Below are 23,002 nucleotides of genomic sequence, written 5' to 3' on the forward strand. Positions count from 1 at the left end.
TTCTCAGAGCTTATCAGGACATGTGGTGCTTTTCTTTAACTACAGCTGGTGCTGGCACTTTCATTGTAAATTTAAATCTCTGTTTGGAAAAAGGTGATAAGAACAGTTTGTTTCAAGTCCCTGGTGTTTAAGTCTTAAGAAAGTCCTAGCAAATACATGTAAGGCTCCTTCTGGTTGGATCGGCTACAATTTGTAGTTGTCTTATTAATAGGAGCTGTGCTAGAGTCTCCTGAATGAGGTTCCCACCAAGGCAGTTTCTACACGACCATCGCTAGTGCCTTGTCCTTTAGAGTGTGTACTGATTGCTAATTTAACACTGTTGATAACACTTGTAGACCAGGGCAACTAATAAGCAAAATCCTGGCACCTGCACACATTTATATGAAGTTTTTTCTTGTTTTGATGGAACAAAAAGATTAGACACTTACTAGATTCATTCTGTTGTACTGCAGTTCTCTCTCTATAACAGGGTGCTAATAATACCCAAGATTGCACAACAAACTGCATGTGGGAGCTTGATAGTTTCCTGCTTTCCTGTACACTGTGGAACTCTCATTATTTCTTTATAAAGTATCTTGGTGTGTATTTTACTTGAAACAGTATGTAGAATAATATATCAATCTATGTATGCTAATTCACTTATATCTTGGCTTTTGTCCCCAAGATTGTCAGAGCCAATTAAGATAGTTCCTTTTGTTATTTCTTAAATGTCTTTATACACTGTCTAGACGTTAGCTCCCTACATTTTGGAGATACTGAATGAAATAACTCAAAATTACTTCATTTTTGAGTAATGTTCAAAGCAACATACTAGACATCTTCATTTATTCTCTCAACTTCAAAATCACTTTTTATTAGTAAATCATAAAATATACTAAATTGTTCACAGAGATTTTTATGAACATTGGCTAATGCGGTTCTCTTAAAAATGCTGATTTTATAAGTAAGGGAATTTAAATTCAGACGAGCTAAGTCAAGGACTGGAGTCAGATAGCTGATGGTGGCAGAGGCTTGTCCAAGCCTAGTCTGTCACTCAACACAAGCCTGGAAACCCGCTTTGAGTTGAGCAGCTCAAAGCTAACCTGGCTTGGACCAGAGTCCCTGACCGAATCTTTACCAACAAGAGTGGCTTCCAGGCTTGGCCCAGCATTAGCGTAAGGTATTATTAGCCATGCTTACTTGGCTGACTAGATAAATTTCTCAAAGATTAGTTATCGTTTGTAAAATAGATACAATCATACCAAATCTCATGTGACTGTTGTGACAGACGGCTTTCCTTTATTATAGTGAAATATCCAAAGCAACTCACTTTATGAAGAGAAGGGCTTTAATTATATCATACATTTGGAGGTTCACACTACGTATAGGCCAGCACCATTGGTTAGAACTCAGGGAGGGCGATAGATGGCCAGAACGGGCAGGTGCATGTGGAGGAAGGACCATGTGTTAAGGCAGGAAGCAGAGCGAGCAGCTGGGCACAAATGCAGGCTTTTACAACGATGCTCGCAGAGTCATGCTTCCCAGGGTCTGCAGACTTCCCACCAGGAGCACCTCCTTCCTAATTACCATACATAACATAAATGTTCACCTTTTGGGGAACATCAGCTTATGGCTTTGGGGTTCGAAGTCCAACACAAGTTTAGAAACCAAATCATGTTCAAACCAACACACCTACTATATAGTCTACATAAAGTGGAATTTTGTGTTTTAGCAAGTAAATAACCAGATGCTTTGAAGCAAAAGTGAAGCATTGTCAGGTGAAACTGAAATATTCGCCACTGGCCAGTTAAGAATCATGCAGTTTTTATCTTGGCTATTTCCTGAAAGAGGGTAATAGCTCACTCCACAAATTTTACCTTACAGCATATGGCATAAGTCTACTTTCCTTCTGTATAAACAGATGTGAAATATTTTAATATAATAAACTAGAAATTGAGAAAAGATAGTTCCATTACACTTTGAGTCATAATATTACATAATAGGAATACCTAATATTTATTATGTAGTAACTGAGTGTTTTCTCCAAACTCATTTTATTCTCACAGCAAAAAGCAAATATCTGGCAAACCCATTTTGCAGATGCAGATACAGATGTGTAGAAAACCCAGGTTCATCTGCTGTGGGAATTTATACCAGTCAACCAAGTGAAAATGCCTAAATCTAAATATTGCAGTATATTACCCTAAAATAATTTATTACTTCTGATAAAAATTAATCCATGGATATGTTATGGTCCTAAAGTTTATGGTCCTAAACTTCTCTTTCCCCTAGAACAGTAGAAAAATACATATTCTGTTTATATATTTTACAATTATGTACAAATACACAAATACCTACATTTAGGTTGCACACGTGCATATACATAAAAACATATATGTACAAAACACACAAATGTTACCCCTTATCGATGAAACCACTCATGAAAGTTGAAAAATTATGTATATTCCAAATTTTTTATTTGAATTTTGCATAATAGTAGAAAGAGTTGCTCATTACATGTTTGTTGATATTTTCTATTCTAGTGACACTCCTCTTAAGTGTATCAAATGTAACTGCATACACCCGGGACTATTTATGAAAATCAATGAGGAGCTACTTGAGATTTCCTAAGAAGGAAAACCCATGAACTGTCAATAAGGAAATAATTCCAGACAAATTTAAGCTTTGGAAAACCAGGCTTTTCTGTTCAGCTTCTGCCTGAAGTAGAATCACATGGGGGGCATTGCCTCTGTTGGGGCTGTGCCCTGGTTGCAGCTACACGGGCAGGTGCATCCCGCTGCCATGTGAGAGTCTGCAGGGCAGAAGCTCAGCTGCTCAGGGGCAGCCGCGCAACTGCCTGGGGCCAACCAGCTACAGCTGCAAGCCTTTCCAGCCGCTGAAGTGGGAAAATGCCAGTCGTGTTTTGTTAATCTGGGTAACCTCATTTTCATCTCATTTAACTAGTGGAAGTTAATTGAACTACCTGCTGAGATCTCTGGAACATAGCTAAATAAGGTGAAATGAGGTTGCAATGTTCCCTAACCCACTTTTGGCCCCATTTACTGTAGGGGCTGATTTTTCAATGAGAGAAAACACAGAAAATGGCAGATTGCATGCTAGTATCTCATAGCTACCCCTATGCAGATTTCTTATTGTCCTGCTCCCTAGCTCAACCTCCTCCTAAATATTTAGTGTAGTCCATCTTAGACCCACTTTCTGCTTGCCAGGCCATTGGCTATTGTATCCTCTGGACACTCCCACCCACATCTACCGGATCCATACATGTCTATATTTTGTCCACCATTGCTGTCTCTGGTTCCTAGCAGCCCTCACTAATCCTGCTCTAAGCCTGAAAACATTGTATCTGAACAAGGTTAAAAGTGCCTTGAAATTAAAATCGAACCCCCCCCATCTCTTGAATATCCCAAGAGTCTAACTGTTCGACAGTTATTTGACTTTACTAGACCCAGGTATTGGTTGTTTCTGACGTAAGGTACCCGTATATATTGTACAGGAAAAAAGCCCAAGCATAAGGCACTGCAAGTTTTTGCATTATTTTCTCTTGGAAAAATACTAATGGGAGATTTATTACAGGGAGTCAGTACGTTCTTCACACACACTCACACACACACTTTTCCTTTTACCATTCCAGAATTCATGTTTACTGTAGCAAAAAAAATTCAATTAAAAAAACATTATATTTTCTGGTCCTATACCTGCACATCTAAATTGTTATTTTAAATTGGAACAAATGCCATTTATACTTCATTGTGCCTGTGCAAGTCTGCAGGTATAGGCAAATGCCTGAATTAGTGACATTATATAATAATTGCCATAAATTTCCACTTAACATTTAGAAAATTCATCAAGTGTTGTTCCTTTATCTTTAACTCATGTCTCCATTACTATCAATGCCTATGTTAAAGTAACAAAAATCTTATAAAATCATTAAAATATACCTTAGCATGGATACGTCTTTGTATTATGAACACAAGGAACATTAGGTTCTGTTTGTAGATCCAATGTTCTGTATATTGCCGTTTTAAGGATTAGGCCTTATGTTTTGTATGTTAGATAGATGTATACGTATTAAATATGTAGTTGTATTACAAACATGTGAGTACATAAAAACTATTTATACATCATTCTAATTTTATTTTAAATATTCACATAAAAATATTTTTTAAAAGATTTATTTATTTTTATTACAAAGTCAGATATACAGAGAGGAGGAAGGACAGAGAGGAAGATCTTCCGTCCTATGATTCATTCCCCAAGTGAGCCGCAATGGCCGGTGCGCACCTATCCGAAGGTGGGAACCAGGAACCTCTTCCAGGTCTCCCACACGGGTGCAGGGTCCCAATGCATTGGGCCGTCCTCGACTGCTTTCCCGAGCCACAAGCAGGGAGCTGGATGGGAAGTGGAGCTGCTGGGACCAGAACCGGCGCCCATATGGGATCCCAGTGCGTTCAAGGTGAGGACTTTAGCCTCTAGGCCGCTGCGCTGGGCCCTGGTTTTAAGTTTAAATTGGCGTGATAAGTATGCTTCATTTAAGACTTACCCAGTTCAAAAACTTATGGTTGTTACATCCTGGTAAAATGAAAGCTGTGAACTCATCAAGGCAAGTGGTCATGTAGCTTTGTACACTTAACAGCATAGAGATACTTTGACGAATATTGGATATTCCTGGGACAAATAAGAAAAAGGGGTCAGAACAGTGCACACGTGAGACAAGCATAATCTGATGAATAGCTATTTCTATTTTGTGATAATTCATTTTTTTCAATAATAGCACAATGTAAAAGCCAAAACAGAATTGGAGTGTGTGTGTCTGTGTGTATGGTTCTCTCAGAAGCAATTTTTAAAATGATTGAAAAATGTATAAGCAAAATCAAGAAACTAGATTTGGCAGTGTCTTACCCTCTTTTTCACATATAGCCAATCAGAGAATGATTTGATTACACAAATGAAAGAGATGTTGACCAGATTATCTTTACCTTGGGTGTGACTTCATGTTTTTGCATCAACAAGGTGCTTTCAAGTGTGCTTTCTGATATAAAATGTTTAATAGACATGTGGAAATGGAAGACACATGTTTAACAACTGTGAGATAAGCTCATTTGGAATGCTTAAATGAAACTGAAGTCTCTAAATCGTGCTGCCTTGATTTTTAAAAGACTAAACCAAATCCCCAAATGAAACCAATTGTGATGGGGTTAATTAGGACAACTGTGGATTTATTTGATCATTCTTAAAGCATATACATTTCTTTTTTTTTTTTTAAAGATTTATTTATTTTATTACAAAGTCAGATATATACAGAGAGGAGGAGAGACAGAGAGGAAGATCTTCCATCAATGATTCATTCCCCAAGTGAGCCGCAATGGCTGGTGCCCGCCACTCCAAAGCCAGGAACCAGGAACCTCCTCCAGGTCACCCACACGGGTGCAGGGTCCCAATGCATTGGGCCGTCCTCGACTGCTTTCCCAGGCCACAAGCAGGGAGCTGGATGGGAAGTGGAGCTGCTGGGATTAGAACTGGCGCCCATATGGGATCCCGGTGCGTTCAAGGTGAGGACTTAAGCTGCTAGGCCATGCCACCGGGCCCAAGCATATACATTTCTAAAAGATACAGATTTTCATGTTTTAAGTTGCATAAACCATTGCACCTACAGTCCCGTTCTCCCTACCAGATGTCCTAGTATCCTGGTAGTACACACCTGCTTTTATATATGTCATAAGAGACAGTAAATTCTCTTTATCTGGATTTTCTAAATCTAAATTTAAGAATGAAATTCAAATATTAATTGATCAAAATCACACAATGAATAAACTATAAATATATATTTCCTTATGAAGTCCATTTACACCATCAAAGAATAGAGCAGTTTATCTATACCAACAGATCTCTTTTGACTCTATTTTTATTAATAAACTTCAACACAAACTCTGGTAGGCATGTAAACTCCATAAATCCACAGGTGTTTAAGTAGCCCTAACGGTTGGGCCAGAGAGCAGACTTCTCCCGCGACTTTACCAGGATTTCATGCTGTGTAAACAACACTTTCAAGGATTCCTCTTTCCTGCTGACAGCCTTCCTCCCTATTATGATGTAATTCAGTTTTATTATAGTAATAAGCTATATACATTAAGCTACCATGTATACAATGGAGGTAGTATTTTGCAACTTTTTTCTAGTTTTCTGGTTTCCTTTTCTTTTGTTCTGTTATTTTGCTTTATAATCAGGGCTACTTGGTATTTGAGTGCAGCCTCTTAAAAGAAAACAGTAGCCATCTTAGAAGAGAAAAACACATGTTGGCAAAACAATTTCTTCCATTTTTTTAATCTACTTTCCTAAGAAAACGATTTTGAGATGTCTAATATCTGCTCTTCATTAAAGCTAGAGGGATTGCACATTCCAAGTACACAACTCTTAGAGGAAAGTGGAGTGAAGTTAGTGTGAGCAAATGAGAGATCCTATCCATAAAATATCGCAAAAAAACCCACGAATGTATTTTCATTTTACTACTTTGTTTTATTTCAGCAAATGAGCCAGAAATGAGATTAAAAGGGCGAATTCAGAGGAAAAGTTTTTATAGGACTTTAAACAAACATTATGCTTTAAATGCTATGACAAACTAATATATTCAAATGTCCCTCAGTGGAGTGTTGTTAGTTCAATTAGTTCACCTTAGTCTGAAAAACTAGATCCACAGACAAAAAGAAGGAATAGGAGACAATGAAAATACACATTTGGGGCCCGGCGGCATGGCCTAGCAGCTTAAGTCCTCGTCTTGAACCCTGGGATCCCATATGGGCACAGGTTCTAATCCCGGCAGCTCCACTTCCCATCCAGCTCCCTGTTTGTGGCCTGGGAAAGCAGTCGAGGACGGCCCAAAGCTTTGGGACCCTGCACCCATGTGGGTGACCTGGAGGAGGTTCCTGGTTCCTGGCTTCGGAGTGACGGGCACCGGCCGTTGCAGCTCACTTGGGGAATGAATCATTGGACAGAAGATCTTCCTCTCTGTCTCTCCTCCTCTCTGTATATATCTGACTTTGTAATAAATAAATAAAATCTTAAAAAAAAAAAAGAAAACACACATTTGAAAAACAGAAGTACATTTACTCCTTTGAGTAGTGTACGTAATTAAAACTAGGAAAAGAAATCAAAATCGTTAAGAAATATTCAAGAATAAATTAGAGGGAAACTTTAAAAGTATATAATAGCAAATATCTTGTAAAGTCTTACTTATCTCAATTTAAAAGGAGACTTCATGTTTCTTTTAAGAGCATGAGTGATTTTAGCAACATGTTTATGAGGAGCATTTTGTGCCACGTATTGCAATGGTATTCTTTGACATGTTCTTTAGTACGAAGCAGAATAAAAAGATGAATATCAAAATGTTCCTTTATCTGGCCTACCTGGTATTTCTGTGCATTTATTCAATAAGCAATGGTGTGTTTCTTAGGCGGTGTCCTACACATTCCTAAACAAAAGGCCACAATTCTCAAGGAGGTTAGCGCTGCTTAGGCTGCAGTGTGCACAAGTGCCATTTTGTGACCTTTCTGCACTGGGAAGGTTGCTAAGGAACGCTGTCCCTGCCTGTCCAATGGATAAACAAACATTTGGGAAGGAGAGAACCAGATCCACTCAAGAAACATTGATTAGCAGTCCAGCCTGATTCACCTATCAATGAATCATGTATAAATGATGAGTCAAGCAAAGGACTGAAGATCAAAGACCATCAGTACAGGAAAGTAAAGACTCAAAGTTAACCTCTACATGAGCTATGACACCTACCGAGCTAACTCTGTCTTACATACAGCACCTTCTGATGCTTGTGTGCAAGTACAGCTTCAACTTTGTGATCCTTTTGTCTACAGACCATGACACAAACCTGTTTTGTAAAAGCATGCAAAACTCTTTGAATATTCTCAATAATAGGAGATTGAAACTCTGAGACTAGTATGATTATGATAACAGGCAACAATTTTTGTAGACTTATTTAGCTAATCAGATGAACACAAAGTAGACAATACAGATGTGGTCAAAATCCATATGTGTGGGACAGGTACAATAGCCTAATTGATAATCATTGCCTTGCATGCGCTGGGATCCCATATGGATGTCAGTTCATATTCAGGCTGCTCTACTTCCCTTCCAGCTCCCTGCTTGTAGCCTGAAAAAGCAGTCGAGGGTGGCCCAAGCCCTTGGGATCCTGCACCTGTGTAGGAGACCTGGAAGAAGCTCTTGGCTCCTGGTTTTGGATTAGCTCAGCTCTGTATGTTGCAGCCACTTGGGGAGTGAACCAGTAGATGGAAGATCTTTCTCTGTTTCTCCTTCTTTCTGTAGATCTGATCTGCTTTTCGAATAAAAATAAATACAAATTTTTTAAAAATCCATATGTGCATGTAGATCTCTCTGGCCCTTGGTGTATTTTATTGATATCACCTCTTTACAGAGTCCGTATTCTGGCTTAACAATAGGTTCTTCAAAAACAGAACCAAGTGATCTCATCTGTGAATTTTGACTCCTAGCACTTTGCCTATTGGTTTTAAAGAGCTAATGTTCACACACAGTTCTTAAATTCATCTAGGGAACAATCCATAAGAGAATTGTAAGGCATTGAAATTTTGTAGTAAGCATTAACTAATCTGGAGAAAAAGAGATACACATGCTGAGATGCCAAGTGCAATTACTTATAGGCCAATACAGAGTATCTACTACATATAGACAGAACGAATAAAATATACATCATTATTCGGTGGATGGGGATTATTTAAGTTCAATAACAAATTGTATATTATTGTGTGTGCATATGAGTGCTTTTCTCCAAAAATGCTGTATATGGGTTCAGCCTTTTTAAAAAAAATATGGTTTATTTTTTATGAAATGACAGAGATCTTCCATCCACTGGTGCACTTCCGAAATGGGAGCAACACCCAGGACTAGTCCAGGCCATGTCAAAGCCAGTAGCCCAGGACTCCATCTTGTTTCTCACAGGGGTGGCAGTGGCCCTACTGCTTGAGCCATCCTACGTTACCTTCCCTGGTACAATGACTAGAAAGTGTCATAGACTTTACAAATGTAGCAAAGTGACAAGACTACTAGAGGGAACTAATGTGAGGCTAATTGTTGTATGATTTTTAAACAATACAGTAATACACAAAGGGGCAATTCACCCATAAATTTCAAATGATGTAAAATGATTGAAATATAAAATAGAAAATGGGGGTACTATAGAAAACTTAAAAAGCTAAAATTGTAATCAATAACACTGTCAACTTGTATAAACATTTCATAGTTATGTTCAATGGAAAAATAGATGGGCTGAGGAGATGTTGAAATATACATATTTGTCGACCTAAAGTACATTTTCCTTACAAATATTTAGAAATTGTTAGTTTCTTTGGTACGTCTGTTAATATAGCCATATGTTGTTACCTTAGTTGTATCACTCTAGCTGGAGTAACTACTAAGAGGCTTGGACGGAAGGGTCTGATTTCAAGTGTTACCATATTGTTACATTACTATATCCAATTTTCAGCAAAGCATCGTAAAGCATACAAAATATTATAACAGGAAAAGTATGGCAGATCAAAAGAAGGAACAGATCAACAGAAACAATCCCTAGGAAAGATCTGAGAGCAGATATTTATTTTTTAAAGTTTGTTTTTTATTTGAAAGGCAGTGTTACAGAGAGAAGGAGATTCTTCAGTCCACTGGTGCTTTCTCCAATGGCCAAATGGCCGGAACTGAGCCAGTCTGAAGCCAGGAGCCAGAAGCCAGGAGCTTCTTCCAAGTCTCCAACATGGGAGACTCAAAAGCATAATAACTGAAGTGAAAAATTCACTAGAGGGAGTCAAACACAAACATGCCTAGGAAGAATCAGGGAAGTTGACAGAACCAAGGAAATCATTGAGTCTGAAAAACAGAAAGAAAAAAACGAGTGAAGAAAAATCAGCAAAACTCAAGGGATGTGTATCCCACCATCAAACAGGCCAAGATATGTATTGTGGGGGATAAAATTCATTTATAAATTAAAATGGCATTTGGTATAGTGGTGAAGATGTCACTTTGGATACCACACCACACTTTGCAGCTTCACTTTCCATTTCAGCTCCTTCCCAGTGCGGAGTCTGGGAGGCTGTAGGAAATGCTGCTAATACTTGGGTCGCAGCCTCTCACATGGGAGTGCTGGGTGGAGTTCCAGATGTCTGGCTTGCACGCTGCATAGCTCCACACTTTGTGGCCCACTTGGGAGCAGCCAGTGGATTGTCTCTGTCTGCCTACCTTTCAAATAAATAAAATAAAGAAAATTTTGTAAGTTGCTAGAAAAGAACCAATCAACTTAGTAAAACTTAATGAAATTAAAGAAACAATTCACAAGAAAAAAAAAAACAAGTCATGAAATCAGATTTTGAAAGATCACAAGCATATGAAAAGATTTCAGCCTCATTAGTCCCTGCTTGTGGCCTGGGAACCCAGTCAAAAATAGCCCAAGGCCTTGGAACCCTGCACCTGAGAGTGAGACCCAGAATAAACTCCTGGCTCCTGGCTTCAGATCCAGTTCATTGCAGAAACTTGGAGAGTCAAGCAGTGGATGGAAGATCTTTCTCTCTGTCTCTCCGTCTCTGTAAATCTGGCTTTCCAATAAAAATAAGTAAAACTTAAATATGAACAGAAAAGAATGCAACATCTCATATTGGAAGAAAATTAAAAGTGAGCTCTGTTAGAAAAAAAGGGTAATAGAGCAGCGACGAGGCTTCACTGAAGGACTGGGAGGCAGAAGGCCTTCTACCCTGCTAGGGGCTGCCTAATGCTAAGTAATCCTTTCTGTCATTCTTCCTGAACTACCGGAACTTCAAATTCATTCTCACAAGTTATTACATTCTCTAGCCCTTCTTGGGACTAGGGTTGTTCAATGGGACGTGGACATGGAAGGTGGCACTGCAGCAGCCATCGTGTGGCAGGAGATGAGCTTGAAGATGGAAGGCAATACTAAACCATAGTGGACACAAAGAAGCAAACCGGGTCCTGGGTGACCACAGTGGGCTCTGTACACAGCCTGCACTTCCTGCTTCTGACGTTTTACATGAAGGAAAATAAAACTCTCTTTGATTAAAAAAAATTACATTAATTATAACATTTTTTTTTAAGATTTTATTCATTTTATTACAGCCAGATATACACAGAGGAGGAGAGACAGAGAGGAAGATCTTCCGTCCGATGATTCACTCCCCAAGTGAGCTGCAACGGGCCGATGCGCGCCGATCCGATGCCGGGAACCAGGAACCTCTTCCGGGTTTCCCACGTGGGTGCAGGGTCCCAATGCATTGGGCCGTCCTCGACTGCTTTCCCAGGCCACAAGCAGGGAGCTGGATGGGAAGTGGAGCTGCCGGGATTAGAACCGGCACCCATATGGGATCCCGGGGCTTTCAAGGCGAGGACTTTAGCCGCTAGGCCACGCCGCCGGGCCCTAATTATAACATTTTTGTCTACCTCTACTAGGAAATGAAAATTTTCAGTTTTCAAGTAGTAGTATCTCTTTCATCCTCTATCCAATGTAGTATTTTAATTTATTGTTTTTGAAAACTTTAATGCTTCACAAACACTATTTGAGTTAATATAAAGAAGTGCAAGTGGTACATGTTGAACATAAATAGGAGCAAGTGGTTTTACATAGATATCTTTCTAAAAATGGTAAAGAAATAAAGAGCAATTTAAAATTTATACTCCTTTTAAATATCAGATTTTGAGTGGTTTTATGTACTTTGTACATTCAAAATTCAAATGTAAAGAACTCTATTTTGAAAAAGACAGTATATTGACTAAAATAACAAGAAAAAGAAATCTGTGCCCGGTGTGGTAGTCTAGCAGCTAAAGTTTTTGCCTTGCATGCTAGGATCCCATATGGATGCCACTTCTAATCCCAGCACTCCCTCTTCCCATCTAGCTCCCTGCTTGTGGCCTGGGAAAGCAGATGAGGATGGCCCAAACCCTTGGAACCCTGAACCTGCTAGGGAGACCCGGAAGAGGTTCTGGGCTCCTGGCTTTGGATTGGCACAGTTCAGCCATTGCTTGGGGGGTGAATCATCGGATGGAAGAGCTTTCTGTCTCTTCTCCTTTCTGCAGAAGATACTTTCCAATGAAAGTAAATTAATCTTTAAAAAAAGAAAAAGAAATGTATTAAAACATAGAAATACTTAGATTATTCCTAGAAAAGGGCATATTTTTTAAATTACAAATACTTAAACCTAGACATGCTACAGTGCAAATGTGTTTCTAATTGTTGAACATCACCACTATGCAATGTTGAAGCCGAAACTACGAATGCTTTATTTCTAAAGAAAAACTGATTTCAAGTGAATAAACTCTTCTTCCAAATTACATTTGATGTTCAATATTGTGAGTTCAGAGAGAAATTTAAACATCAAGGCATTTAATATTGCCATCCGGATCCTATTTTGATCTGCCGATGCACACTGTATTACTGACGTCAATTGAAATGTGCCTGTGTAGGGACTGATGAACGCATTTTCTTTCTTGATTTCTTCCTCTCTCCAGATACAGAACAGGAAGATTGTGTGTTTTGGCAACAGAAGAATATTTGAGCCATATAAAATGACCCTGTATTATGAATTCTCCTGACATCTAATATGTAATCTATATGTCATCGAATATAGAAATAGAAATGTGTGTGTGTGTGTAAAATCTTAGTGCCTCTGTTTGTTACCCAGTTTCCACCAGGGTCAATCACTCTTGTGGAAATTTGTTAAATATATTTCAGAAACAGGCAGGCAGTCAAACAAACAAAAAATTCTAAGAAAATAAATACCAAAGCTGGATGGCTGCAGAAATGCAGTATCAGGTTGCCCTGCATGTCACAATTATAAGGCAGTGTTTCACAGTTGTGAAAAGGCAAATTCTCAGGAAAAGAACCACTTGCTGTCTACCACACACAAAATCTATGTTTGTGACAGATATTTCTATTTATCAGTGGCTACCTGCCTATCTTTAATTTCAGGCCCTTCAATTTTTCTCTCATGAAATATTAAGATATGTTTGTGCTTTCCTATTTTTAGTGCTGTTTAAGAGTGTTCTATTTGTATAAGACATCAAAAAGCAAGACGGAGTGGCTGTGTGTTTCTTCCCGTTGTTGGGATATGTGGAAGGAAGGGAGTGGGGGCTATTTCGGGCAAGAGTTTGTCTCTGGTCAGCTGAAACACATCAGTGAAATAATTTCTATTTAAATCTTGGCTTTGTAACTGAGTTTGGAAGAAGCCAGAATTATCAAACAGACATCAGAACATGAATCTGCAATGGATTCCAGAAAAAAATGCAAGGAATTAGAAGAACTGCATGGAGACAGGAGGGGAGAGGGGCAGAGATCGGTGGCCATTCCTGGCACAAGGCAACATTGCCATGAGAAGCCTTGGCAGGGAGGTGGGGAGGGTGGACCCTATGCTCCCAGTCTAACAATCTATGGCTTTCTTCAGGAGAAACCTTGCTAGTTGCTTATAATCTGGGGTGGCTGGTACACATTCTGATTCTCACTCAAAGTGGAGGAAGCCAGAGGTGTCATTGGATGAGCGGGACCAGAGAGAGACACACTCCAAGATGGCTTCAGCATCAGTAGGTTTCTTCCCTATGGTGTCAGATGAATACCAGAATGTTGGCATTCCCAAACTTGGGTCTCCTTTGTGTTTTGGCAATACCCAGTGACCTAATGGCATCAAGCTTTGCAAATTTTCTTCCTTAAGGCCAGTTCTGCATGTTAAGTTGGCTGTTTCTTGTTAGGGGAGTCAGAGTCTTGCTGATTTTTCCTCACTGAAGAGTCACACTTGTTTCTAATGCCATCTGCACCATTTGTAGGAAAACACATTAACTGAAACAAGTTGTAGGGGTCCCTTTTTAAAATCAGATCTATACCCATCATGTCTAAAGGTGTGCTTCAGGGGCTCCCTCATTGGAAGATGGACAGTTTATTTTTGAAGTGGCTTTTCCCTGGCAAGGTTAATAGCCCATGCTCAAGCCAATCTTACAGAGCAACTTTCCCGGCCCCTGCAGTCTATTCTGTGGGAATAAACAACAGGCGCACAATTTAACTGGTGAAGAGAATCTTAAAATTTCACCTGTGACATTCATCTCTTGTCACCATGGAGAATACAGAGCTCTGAGAAATTAACTTTCCTAGGAGCACATAGCACTTTCATGGCAAAGCGTGGGCTGCCAACCGAAGTCTCGGTTGGTGGCTCAGCAGTTGTTGTTAGGACACCTACAAATGTTACTGGGGTAGGGCTCTCACTCTCATTCTCACCCTCTCTTAACTTTATGATACTTTGTTTTACTACCACACTTGCCCTTTCCACTCTCCTTCTCTGTTTCTTTTGCATTGTCTGTATTCCAGACCACTAATATTAAGGTGTCCCAAACTGGCAACATCCCAAATAATAAAGCTGCTAACCTACATTCCCATCTCTCTCTTAATAAAATTAATCTGTCAGCCTGTCGCACTTGGAATGCATCAGAGAACCCCATTTGTGACATAGAGAACTATTAACTCCTTTTAAGCTTTCAAATGCCTTAGAATGCTGGAGTAAAGAATGTGAACACTGCAGATCTTATTCAAATGAATCAAGATAGAGCAGATGGTTGAAGAAGGCACACAAGCAAGAAGGAAATCTCCTGTTCTCTCTTTCTGATTACTTTGCTCACAGAGGAATAACGATTCAAAGAAAATCAGTAATCATGGCGGATGTCATTAGCATATTCCCAATAAGGGAGCTTACATAAAAATTCCCAGAGAAAATGAATGACTGCTTGAAGATCAATGTGTAAAGAGCACATTTCCAGCTGCCTCTTCTCTCCTAAAATGTGAGCGATGTCAGACTTTAAAAAAAGTAGAAGTTTATAAAAGATATGGGCAAATACTATAGGTTATTTCAATTTATAATGTTGATTACAAAGAAAATAAAGCAGGGTCTATTCACAAGTTTGTCAATAATTAGAATGTTTTACTACCTAATATTCCACATTTCTTATTAAATTCCTTTTGGGCTGCAAGAAAATCCAAAGACTTATTAAAATATTGACTATCCTTCCCCTCACCCTTTTGGTATTGGAGGATTAAGTGCCTTCATTGCTTTATTGTGAATCCATGTGGCAAAGTGTGTTTTTCCTTCTTTCTCGCCCTTAATTGATGAACAGAAATCATTGAAACAGCACGTCTGCTAAAGAAAAACTTACATAAAACCATCTTAAAAAGAGAAAAAGTCTAGCCCAGGTAACTGTGTATTTAACATGCTGATGTTGAGAAAATATTTTGGAAGGTGCGCTTTTAATTAAATGTTAAGCAAGAAAATACCAGATGCTTACTTACAGTTAAATGTAATACACCTGAAGAGAGTTTGTCATTGGTACACCTTCCTATGGCTTCCCTGTAGAGTTTCCAGAATTCTAGCTGTTGAGGGGACGCAAACATTCATTGCTGTTTGTCAGCCTGAATATTTAACTCTCAAACACCAGGGGGGAAAAAAGTTCCTTTTAAAGTGAGAATAGAAGCTACCAAATATACAAACACCTTTATCGATGATAAATTGTCCTTTTAAATTAACCATGAGACACGATATTGTCAGGTTTTCTTGTTAGGTAGAAAGGACCTTGGTAATGCCATCATTGATTAGACCAATAGGAAGCAGATGGTTAAATAACACAATAGGAAATGTCACAATCATTTTAATTTTATTATGGAAACCCAAACTTTAAGCAGCAGTAGACAGATTGCCTTCATTTTTCATCCATAAAACAGCCATCTTGAACATTTCATCAAAAAGCATCAAAAAGAACTTTTTCTTACACTGGCATTGCAACCAATAAAACCTTTTATGCATGGCAAGTTGGCAGAAACTATTAATAAAATGTCTGTCAACTGCACATCGTTCTTTTTTCTTTAGCAAAAAAAAAAAAGGTGAGGGAATCATTAATTACAGTTTCTGTCACAAACAAAAGACACAATGATTGTTCTAGTTTCTTAACAGCTCGTATTCACCTAGTGGCCACCTCTTCTGTTGGATTTGAAAAGAGATGAATCCTTATCTATCTGAACAAAAAGCTACAGCGCTCTCCTAGCACATTGCCTGTGTCTGCCTGGGCAACCAATGTGGTATTTTAGGTTGACTTTGAAAGAGGATTATGAATATGGATAGAATGCAAATACTTCATCTATCTTAATCAGAATACAGGAATTCAAGCTGTTGAGGAAAAAAAAAAGACCTTAGAATTCCCATACAAGGAAAGAAATTTTGTAGTGCTTATTGAATTTAGAAGACAGAGATTAGAAATGAACTTAATGAATCTGTTCATCAGAAGGCAAGTAACAGACTTAGCAACAAGTGTAGAATAATTACCCCGATGACAAATAAATATAACAAACGTTCAGTGTGGAAAACAACTGTTGAACACAATTAAAAAAGAAAACACTTTTTTTGGTAGTTTTTTTTTTCTCTTCTCCTCTTTCAACCTGATACAATTTATTGCCAACTATTAACCACTTTCAGCTCTGTCCTCCCAAAAAACGATGCTCCCTCACCCAAGTGTCCTGCAGCAGAAAAGAAAAAGCACAGCCCTGGGATTGCTGGAGCTAAATGCAGAGAGAACAAAAGGGCTAAGAATGACTTGTGTTGTGGTCCTAAGAGTCTAGCCATCAATGCTGGGTAGAAATCTCCCAGCTTATTTTATTATCTCAATATATTCGCTACCAATAAGTCAGAGAGGTCTAGGTAACCCCATTCACCTCCTCTGGATTCCCCAGTTCTTTTGTTTTTAATGAATGCATTTGCCCTAGGCATGAAATATTAACATGCAAGAGGTTTTTTTTATGTAAAGAAACTTTTTGGTTTGGTGTACTTCTTCACATGAATGTGAGTAATTACAAGTCCATGGTGCCATGGGTTCTTGAAATAAGTACTATAATTTTTTATGAGGTCTGTATCTCGTAATATTCAAGGATTTCTTTATGCAAAGTGGGAATTGGAGGAGATAAAATAAGTCTAGTTTCACAAAACAAAATGACTTCATAATGATCTATAAATTTTAGAAGATAAGTCACATGTTCTTGGTCCAGAAGTTTATTAAAGTTTTTGTTTTAATGTATCTAGGTTTCAATTCCAATTCCAATTGTTTGTAGCTGTGTGACTTGAAGCAAGTTGCTGAAACTGCCCATATTCCAGTTTCATCATCTGCCAAAATTCTAGTAGTAATTTTCACGTGAGAAATCAAATGATATAAATGAAGGATACAGGAAGTGCTAGCTAATTGTTCAGTAATGAGAGGTCTCTTTTTATTTGATCCAAAGCCAAAAGCTAAAAAGTTCTAAACTAAGTGTCAAACTTTGATAAAGATTCACAAAATGAATTCAAAGCCCCCACAAGCTGAATGAACTCCTGTGAGCAGGTTTCCGGCTGGGGGACTGAAGACAAGGGAAGGCAGTGACGGTGTTCACATCTAAGTAAATATGTGTTGTTTTTCCCAGAGCAAATGACTGCAAAAATCTATCAAGCGTCAAAAGTGATACCACCTTGTTACAAGTTGAGCAGTGACTGTCCTAGTTCCTACGATATTTAACTTCCCCATGTGTGTATTATTTAGATATGTATGCATGCGATATCTTTGTAATCTCTTTTTAGAAACCCCTATTGAATAGAACTTTTTATTACCACTGGTTAAAAAGGTCATATTGTAAGAATCTGGCAAGCATTCAGAACCATTTAATCTTTCATCAAGGTTTAATCAGAAGGGGTTTATATCTCTTTTGTGCGTTGTCAAGTGCCCACCACAATTTGTCTCCCCCGTACTGGACTGACAGTTTGAGTGAATAAGCAAAGAGCCAGAACATTGGAGTATAATTGCAGTGTCAGCACTGTTAACTGTATTTATGGGAAGAGAGTTAACACTATGACATTAATAATTTCATCAGATTACACATGTTTGCTTGACAAACAAGCAAGCTATTCTCTTTAAATTATCTGTGACTAGTGCCATTTTCAGCTGGAAAACAGCCACGAATTCCAGTTGAAAAAGAAAAATAAACTCACCAAAACGCTATTCAACTTTACAGTGTTATGTTTGGGAGAGGGAAAAAAAATTAAGTCTTTCAATATTTGCATGGAGCCAGACTTCATAAATCCTGGTTTCCTGTCAATAAGAAAAGAAAAAAATGGTTAGGAAATTACAATAAAAAGGAAGGACCAGGAAATGCAATAATTGTGTCTTGCAGTACTGCAGTTCAAAAATAGCTGCAGGCAGAGACATGAAGTCTTTCGGTTTGCCTTGACTTTTAAACCACTAGATGCTCACCTGCAGTGGTTTCTGTGATTTGTGGCAGCTTACCAAAGGCACAGGATAATAAAGACAGTTTGTTACCCTCTAATTTTTGGAGGGGCATAACACATGAAGCTTGTACAGCAATCTCTATCCTACATATTTCACTCCATAAGGGGAAACAATAAGAGAGAACATGACATGTATTAGAGAAGTAAATTACAATGTTATACTCTTTGGTCCAATAAACCATTGTGGGCTGTCATGCTCCTGACTACTGAAGTGTTGTTTTATGCTACAGCTTAATCAGCTGGGTCTAGGCTGTGCTTTCACATGCCAGTGCCTTAGGCAGCATAAATGCTATGATTCACACACATGATCACAACGGCCTGTGTGTGAGGCCGCACAGCCTGCCATGTAAGTTATTGGTCTGCATGATGGATCTGCTTGCAGTTAATTCAGAAGAGGGAATGGGACGTGAACCCGATTGTTAAAATGGTCAAAAAACATTGAGCCACCTGTTTGTCTTATTTAACAGGAGCATCTTACTGGTGTTGATTCTAACAAAGGTAATGCTTCATCATTTGAGCCTAGAATCTATGCCCCTATGAGAACCCCACAGGCAGAAAGCAAGCGTATTTATGAAGCTTGCGTGAGGCAGCTGGATGTGAACCTGAATGCATAAAGGTAAAAAAAAAAGAAAGATATATGGATTCCATCACTGGCAAGCCCCGAAACAAAAGCCCAACACTGCTATAAATACATACAAATTTGGGTGTCTAAAGAAAGTATTTGGCCTACCTATTTTGTAATTCACATAGTAGTTTCATATCTGCTTTCATTATTTTTTGGCAGTAGGTGTTATCAATATATCAAAGAAAAGAGAATGATAATAATAGATTATGCAAAAATCTATACACACAAATACCTTTGTATACACACATACAAACTCCATATATAACTACATAGACTATCATTGTGCTTTCTTGAAAAAAAAAATATAATAGATTTGGTTAGAAAAGAAGAATCATATACCCTGGGAGTGAAAAAGGCTCTCAACTAGGTATCAGTACTTAGAAATCATATTTCTGGGAATGGACATAGTCACAGTCCTTAAGACACTGTTTGTATTGTCCACGTCCCATACTGCAGTGCTGGTTCAAGACTAGGCTCCACGTCCATCCCAGTTTCTTTTGAATGTATTCCCTGGTAAGCATCTTAACATGATGGCTCCAATACTCTGGTCTCTTCCATCCATTTGGGAGACTTAGATGGAGTTCCAATTTTCTGGCAGGGTTTTGAGGATGGAACCAACCCTTGGAAGATTTTTTTCTTTCTCTATGCTTTGCAAATGAACTTTTTAAAAAATAAAGAAATTATATTACTATTTTACGTAGAATAAAAAGGATAAATATTTATAAAACAAAATAGTTGGAGTAAATTTGGCCACTAAGGTGATTTGCATCAGAACAGAAAACAGGAGTTTACAGGGATGTGGAGAAATTGGAACCCTATGTGCAATTGCTGCTGGGAATGTTAAATGGTATAGTAACAGCAGCAAACAAGTTGGTGGGTCTCAGAAAATTTAGAATAACTGTATGAGTCAGCCACTCTGTTTCACTAAATATATTCAAAGGAATTGAAAGCAGGGTGTTGAACAGATATTTGTATGCTAATGTTGATAGTTGGATTATTCCTTCAAAAAAGTCAAAGGTATAAAAACAACTCAAATTCTTAACCACAGATTAATGAATGAACAAAATTCAATACATACACAAACTGGAAAATGCCTTTCAGCCTTCAAAATGCATACAATTCTGACACATAGTACAGCAGTACCCCACAGGTGAACTTTAAAGACACCATGCGAAATGAAATAAACTGGACACAAAAAGACAAATGCAGGGGCCGGGCGCAGTAGCCTAAGGGCTAAGGTCCTCGACTTACATGCACCGGAATTCCATAAAGGCACCGGTTCATGTACCGGTTGTTTTGCTTCCCATCCAGCTCACTGCTTGTGGCCTGAGAAAACAGTTGGGGACAGCCTAAAGTCTTGGGACCCTGCACCTGCGTCAAGTCAAAAATTTCAATGCACTGGAGTCACACCCCTTGCCTATTCCTAAAGAAAACCCTCTAGCTTCAGGAAGTTTCCTGCTACAACAGTGAGAACTGATTAAGAACAGATTTGGCACCTCTACAAAAGAAATACAAGTTTGAATTTGGTTGGATTTATTAAGCTTATTCTGATCATTTCTAATCATAACATAGCATTTTAGCCCTTGGACTATGAGCAAATTTTTCTAGGTTTTATCAAGAGTGTATGAAGATATCTAGTGGATTCTCCCCATAATGGACTTAGATGCTATTCTGTAAGATTTCTGCTATATGGCTTTACTAACTCTCTGGGTTGAGCATTCAGTGCATAAAAATTATTCTTATAGTTCCTGTAAGTAGAAATCTTGCTTTAGTAACAGCTCACATTCTGTTTCCAAAGTGTGTCATATGCTTTGGAATATCTGTCTTCTAGTTCACTTATCAAGATATGGAATATACCTTCTTGTTTATACATTAATACCTACAGCAGAATTCTGAAACCTAGAACCAAGAAAATATGATTTTGATATTGATTTTTCTGTCATATCTACATTAACCTTTTTAAAAACTGGACTCAATACCATTGCATCAATTAGAAAGCATCAAATTACAAGCATCATGGGCAGAAATTTTGGGCAATTATTATTACCTGTAGATTGGTTGCTCTGTCTGTAGGAATTTCTGTTCCAGTTCTGAGATTGGTGAACGCACAAAATGATAGGAAATGTGGCAAACAACATTATAAGAGTAATGGAAAACTGTAGCTTTTGCATCATACACAGGTCAGGAGCAGCAATTATGTTAGTATGAAATGCAAGGATGGCCCTGGAAGAGCAGGAATAAATGGGCCCCTTGTCTCATCCTCTCAAGAAAGGCTGATTTTTAAAACTACATAGAATTTAAAAGGAAAATGTAGATTTATTTTGGCAAAACCTCTATTTAAAATTCTTTGAGGACAATAAATAGCCACTTAAGATGACAATTCCCAAAGTGTGTTGTAGTGGATCCCTGTAATACCTGGAGTTGTGGGGGCAAGGAAAAGGATCCCATGGTTCAATTAGCCTGTGTACTTTATCTTGTGGAAAGAAAAAGAAGCCTTGCTTTGGTGAACAGATAAACCAAGAAACAGATAAGTACGCTCAGCCACCCTAGCCAAGGTTCAGTTTCCATAGATTTAACCAAGCATTGATTGAAATTATTTTTTCAGAAGACTTCATATTGCTGTTGACAGGGACTATGCAGACAGGCCTACCATGGTTTGGCCTATACTGAACATGAAACGGACTTTCATTTCTTGTCATTATTATCACAGTTCAACCATAACCACCGACACAGTATTTAGTTTGTGTTGTATAGTACAAGCAATTTAGAGTTGATTTAATGTGTGCAGAAGGAGAAGTATGAATAATACACTGATTCTATGTCAATCTGGGGAAATACTTGAGCATCCCCAGATCTCACTGCCCCCGGGGAAGTGAAGATTCTAGAACCAATCTCCTGATGTTATGGATGACGACTGTGTTGTATGTAGTATTTTAGAAAATTAAGCATAATTGAATTTTTCTTTTTTCTTTTCTTTTTTTTTTAATTCACAAGGAGAGGGCTGCTGTTCTGGAAAACATGTGCAGGACAGGCCTTTCCCAGAAGCTGATACTTGAGGTCACAGACCAGAAATGCTGATCTGACCAATGAAAGCTCTAGGGGAATCAGAACAAGCATCTCCCTGTTGGTGCTTTCTGCCTGGCATATGGAGACTCAGTACGGATAGGGAAGTTCTACATAGTGATACTAGCATTAAGCAGTTCTAATAAAGGATTGATTTTACCAGGGCAGATGGGTAAATTACTTAGGTTCTGAAAGCAGATTAACTCTTGGGGAACCCTAGGGCATTGTTCATTTACTAATTTATTTACAAAGTGTTTGCTCCTTGGCCTTTAATTAGTGACATTTTCTGTGGTGACCATGTGTTTTGGAAATGTGTCCCTCTCTGGTTCACCATTTCTCAGTAGCTTCAAATGGTGCCCGTTTATCTTGCTCCCCAGGAGGGAGGCAGCACGTAGGAGCAGCTGGTTATACATCATTTGTCAGATTCAGAAAGGGATTCATCAGGTTGTTGAGCTATGTTGAGCAGAACAATGACAGGGGACTGAAACATTAGCTGCCGGACTGGATTCTTAATATCAAGAGCAGGGCTCTGTTTATGTAATTGAAATATCAATGATAAAATAACTTAAAAATGTGAAAGTTGATGCTATCTAATGCTACCTATGGACACATCTATTCTCCAGTTTCCTAGTGGAACTGTTTCCTCCTTTCGGAACCAGCTATGTGATATGTCGGGTTTAGAGCAAAATGAAATTGCAAGCCCCTTGTTCAAAAACCAAGAGACGAGTTAATGTTAAATTTCTTATAATATGGAGCATTCCTTTTTCCTGGATTGTAAGGTATTTATTTGCTATTGAATTTTGTTCCCAGAAAGATCTTTAATCGTTAGCATTAATTTTGCTGTTTCATTTTACATTCTGCAGTATCAATTTGAGTGCAAAATGAGCCTTTAAATCATGGAATCAGTGTAATTACACAATTCATATCTCACATCTTGTACATT

At 38.4% G+C, this 23,002-nt stretch overlaps 1 protein-coding gene across 1 annotated transcript in view; it reads left to right on the forward strand.

Annotated features, from left to right (window-relative positions):
• ADGRL2 (adhesion G protein-coupled receptor L2) overlaps positions 1 to 23,002 on the forward strand; it is a 653,944-nt gene that overhangs the window by 177,928 nt on the left and 453,014 nt on the right. The gene's annotated exons all lie outside the window — the stretch shown is intronic.

This window comes from Ochotona princeps, chromosome 2, assembly GCF_030435755.1.
Source record: "Ochotona princeps isolate mOchPri1 chromosome 2, mOchPri1.hap1, whole genome shotgun sequence".
Taxonomy (NCBI): Eukaryota; Metazoa; Chordata; class Mammalia; order Lagomorpha; family Ochotonidae; genus Ochotona; species Ochotona princeps.